This window comes from Schistocerca nitens, chromosome 2 (assembly GCF_023898315.1).
Source record: "Schistocerca nitens isolate TAMUIC-IGC-003100 chromosome 2, iqSchNite1.1, whole genome shotgun sequence".
NCBI lineage: Eukaryota > Metazoa > Arthropoda > Insecta > Orthoptera > Acrididae > Schistocerca > Schistocerca nitens.
The window spans coordinates 320,857,588-320,862,924 of NC_064615.1; positions in this window are offsets into that span (position 1 = coordinate 320,857,588).

A 5,337-nucleotide genomic window follows, 5' to 3' on the forward strand; every position below is an offset into this window, starting at 1 on the left:
CATTTCAATAGTGTCATCTACCTCAAACGTACTTTAAAAATCATGATCCCATACCAAATACATCATTCAAAGCTCTCATAGCATCACAATGGTTCTGAAAAAATATGAACAGTTCACAAAGTACAGACAAAATACAATTTCATAAGTGTGAAGTTATCCAACTGCGTAATTACGTAAACATCTGTCACCGGTTTAGTAAAATAAATATTTGTCACTCTCAGTTAAATGAGCAGATAGCTTTGTAATTTATGTGTTAGAGAAATATGGTACCGATGTGTAAAATTGTATAAGCAAATACCATATTAGCTAGGGCTCCTTGTGCTTGCCACACACATGGTACACAAAGTAAGCGTGTACCCCCCTGAGGATTAATGTAATTATACCCTCAGGTGTTACAGATTACAGCAATGGAATGAAATGTATCACGGAAAACCTTTGTATCATTGTACTTCCAATATTTTTAAAAATAAACGTTTTAAGTACAAAATTAATCACTCAAATACGTGTACTGTAGCGCTAAACTGTGCGTCTTGTTGTAAGATAATCTCCGTGGAAGTGTCGTAGTTATCGTCCTCCAAAAGCTAAGTCCCGCAAAAGTCAATGTACTTACCTCATGATAAACAAAAGTGAAATGCTTTGCGTATAGGTATCTTAGATATTACGCTTATTGCCGTGATGAAGAAAATACTGTGCTGTAACGTATTGTTGTCCTACGGAAATGGCTGTCTCCTTGTAGCTATACCACAAAAGTTACTACCAGAACATGTTTTACTTTACAGAAGAATTCAGAAAAACTGTGCAGATATAAAACAGATACACCGCAAAAGCAACATTGTAAATTGTCACTCATTAGTAGCGTCGTGATAAAATCGTGTAGCTGTCACATAAACTAACCACTGTGTCATCTGGTATCTCACAGGAAGTACTTTAAATCCAGAATGTATTTCCAAGTAAACCAAAATGTTGCATTAAAATCTCATTAACAGTATATGTCCTAAGTATGTAAGCCGTATATTCGTTATGTAATCGTGCAACTAACAAGGAAGAATGTGCAAATAACAACACTGTGTCGTCTGATCACTATAACAATGAATTCGTAAGTACTTGTCTAAATGAGTTATCTTGGTTCTTGACTGGATATTTAACTTCAAACATTGTTGCATGGTAACAGTTTCTAAGTCTGACAATGCATACTAGAAATGTGAAGTGAAACGTTTTATGGCAAAGACAAAGTTAAAAAGCAGATTATCTCTCAATAAACGGTTTTACATGTGAAATGTGGTGTAAACCTTTACTCTTCCTAGTACGCAGTGTTTCAGCTTCGACGCAATTATCATGTGGTATACGTCGGTAAAGAATACTGGAATTTTTCTCAAGTTTAGCGTCTATGTATTTTTTCCCTGAGCCAGCCGGCGCACGCGGCTGCCTGCGGCGCGAGTCATTGTCTGTCTCTTTGTTGGTGCACGTCGTTATTAGGATTAGGAGACCTAACTTTTGCAAATTCACCGTGTCGAGAGTGCCCTGCTCTGTTTGAATCTCGCCAGATCTGATGAAATTCCGGTCTGTCGTTATGATTATATCGTCTGTCGTCATGTCGGTAGTTCCTGTAGTTTCTTTCTTGTCGGTTAAGTGGTGGAGAATTTCTCCCTGAATTATCACTGCACGGTGGTCCGTTGCGTCTGAAGTTATTCTGTCTCCCGTGATAATAATACACTCCTGGAAATTGAAATAAGAACACCGTGAATTCATTGTCCCAGGAAGGGGAAACTTTATTGACACATTCCTGGGGTCAGATACATCACATGATCACACTGACAGAACCACAGGCACATAGACACAGGCAACAGAGCATGCACAATGTCGGCACTAGTAAAGTGTATATCCACCTTTCGCAGCAATGCAGGCTGCTATTCTCCCATGGAGACGATCGTAGAGATGCTGGATGTAGTCCTGTGGAACGGCTTGCATGCCATTTCCACCTGGCGCCTCAGTTGGACCAGCGTTCGTGCTGGACGTGCAGACCGCGTGAGACGACGCTTCATCCAGTCCCAAACATGCTCAATGGGGGACAGATCCGGAGATCTTGCTGGCCAGGGTAGTTGACTTACACCTTCTAGAGCACGTTGGGTGGCACGGGATACATGCGGACGTGCATTGTCCTGTTGGAACAGCAAGTTCCCTTGCCGGTCTAGGAATGGTGGAACGATGGGTTCGATGACGGTTTGGATGTACCGTGCACTATTCAGTGTCCCCTCGACGATCACCAGTGGTGTACGGCCAGTGTAGGAGATCGCTCCCCACACCATGATGCCGGGTGTTGGCCCTGTGTGCCTCGGTCGTATGCAGTCCTGATTGTGGCGCTCACCTGCACGGCGCCAAACACGCATACGACCATCATTGGCACCAAGGCAGAAGCGACTCTCATCGCTGAAGACGACACGTCTCCATTCGTCCCTCCATTCACGCCTGTCGCGACACCACTGGAGGCGGGCTACACGATGTTGGGGCGTGAGCGGAAGACGGCCTAACGGTGTGCGGGACCGTAGCCCAGCTTCATGGAGACGGTTGCGAATGGTCCTCGCCGATACCCCAGTAGCAACAGTGTCCCTAATTTGCTGGGAAGTGGCGGTGCGGTCCCCTACGGCACTGCGTAGGATCCTACGGTCTTGGCGTGCATCCGTGCGTCGCTGTGGTCCGGTCCCAGGTCGACGGGCACGTGCACCTTCCGCCGACCACTGGCGACAACATCGATGTACTGTGGAGACCTCACGCCCCACGTGTTGAGCAATTCGGCGGTACATCCACCCGGCCTCCCGCATGCCCACTATACGCCCTCGCTCAAAGTCCGTCAACTGCACATACGGTTCACGTCCACGCTGTCGCGGCATGCTACCAGTGTTAAAGACTGCGATGGAGCTCCGTATGCCACGGCAAACTGGCTGACACTGACGGCGGCGGTGCACAAATGCTGCGCAGCTAGCGCCATTCGACGGCCAACACCGCGGTTCCTGGTGTGTCCGCTGTGCCGTGCGTGTGATCATTGCTTGTACAGCCCTCTCGCAGTGTCCGGAGCAAGTATGGTGGGTCTGACACACCGGTGTCAATGTGTTCTTTTTTTCCATTTCCAGGAGTGTAGTTCTGGTTGCCATATTGTCTGTTTCTATGATTGTCTCTGTCATATTCATTACTACGGAAATGCGATCTTTTTCTGTAACTATTACTCTGCCAGTGGTTGTCATATGGGTGGTGTCTGTTTTGTTGACGATTTGCGTTGTAAGAATAGCCTTGTCGTGTCCAGTTATTATTTCTTTCATCGCGGAATTGTGACGGATGTGACCTGTAATAATTGTGTTCCTGTTTTCGCGTTCCGCGATTGTCAGTGTCAATTTCTAATTCTTGTTAGAGTCCCTGAAAAGCTTCAATGTTGTCTTTGCAACGTCCTGCCAAAATAATATGTCGTAAATGTTCAGGTAATTTGATTAAGCAAATGCGGATGAGTTCTGAGGGGCTGTATGGGTTTGACAGGTACTGATTCTTGTGCAACATGTCTTCAAAATATTTCACAAGACTGGAAAATTCAGATTGTTCGAAATGTTCCATCATTATGATGCTATGTTTTACTCGGTGTTGTGTAGCTTGAGACCAATATGCTGAGAGGAAGGCATGATAAAATTCTCCTTCAGTGTGACAATCGTGAATGACCGATCGCATTCTTACAGCTGGTTCATTCTCTAAGTAGCCACACATAAATTCTAATCTGTGCTGCAGTGACCAGTTGGGAGGAAAACAATGAGAGAACTGATGAAGCCATGCTTATGGATGAATGTCGTTGCCAGAATTCTTAAATATTTTGAATTTACGTGTAGTAATGAACAGCTTATAGTCAAAATCATCATGTCGGCGAGTCGCATGTCGGTCATTGTTAACGTCGTTTCGGCGGTTTCATCTCAAAATTCGGTGTACCTTGCCAATTTCTTTCATAATTTCCGAAGTGCCCTGAGTTATTATTTTGTGGCTGTTCCGTATTTCTATGTCCCTCTTCCCGTATTGGAGCGCGAGTGGCCTCTGAAATACGTAATTCTTGTATTATCTGTGTCAGCTGATCTTGTACTTCCCGGATTTCTCTTTGGTGTTGCGTATTAATTTGATTCTGATTTTGTTTGAATTTCCTAATTTGTTCGCACTCTTCTGTGTCATTAAAGACTACCGGTTTTGTGTCATTCAGATTATCATCTACCTTCGTAGATAAATGATTTAGCTGATCCGAAAGTTCAACTACTTTCTCTGATAATGAACTAATTTCCTCCATGTGTCTCTCTACTGTGTCCTTTAAGTTTTCCTGAGTTTTTGCAAGTTGCGTAACCGAATCGGTAGATGCAACTGAGTCAATTTTAGCTTGCAAGGTCTCATGATTTTCATGAACAATAATTTGCAGTTCTTTTATGGCTGCTTCGTGATTCTGTAATGCATTTTCATGACGCAAAAAAATAGGTTGGAAATGCTCACAAATTTGTGTTTTTACGTCATTACAGACTTTTTGACTTTTCGATTCTATTTTATGTAACTCAGTAGTTAAATCTTCACGTGTTTGTTCAAGCGTTGTGTGAAGATTTTGTTCCATTGTGTCTAACTTCTGAAGATTTTGTTCCATTGTGTTTAAATTTTGAAGCTTTTACTGTGTTTGTCCCATTTGTTGTATTAATTGTAATAATAATGTATTAGTGTCTGGAATGTGTTTCTCTAAGCTTTTTGGCAGTGCATTTGCACCGGCAACATTCACGTTTTGACAAGCAGAAAATGTGTCTTGACTCATTTGAGAAAACGGTGAGGACCCAAAACCTGAGTCTACAGTATTTGCAATATGGTGTTCTGTCATTTCGGATTCCTGAGGCGAGCTGTTGCCGACCGATCGATCGATAATGCTTCCCTGTTCACTAATTGTTTCACTGCCTACACCATTATTTGCAGCCCGCTCCATTTCCCTATGCACAATTACCAAATTACTACTTTGAACATTAGTTAATTCATTACTCTGCGGCGCTAATACACTGCTTTCGTCTTCACTGTCATTTCTCAGTTTACTTTGAAGCCTAGTATTACGTTTTTCACACGCCATTATTGTCACAATATTTCACACGATAACACAGAAAAGCACAATTTGAAGAGCAAAAATAAGAGAACACGTTAACATAGCACTGAAAATAATATCTAGTTAATTGCAAGCGCAGCTGCGAAATACTTGGTGCAAATCTACATGCATGCCACAACAAAAAGCAACTACAAAGGAGATTCTCTCTACAATTACGCGCTGGCAATAAACAATAGCTACACTAATTA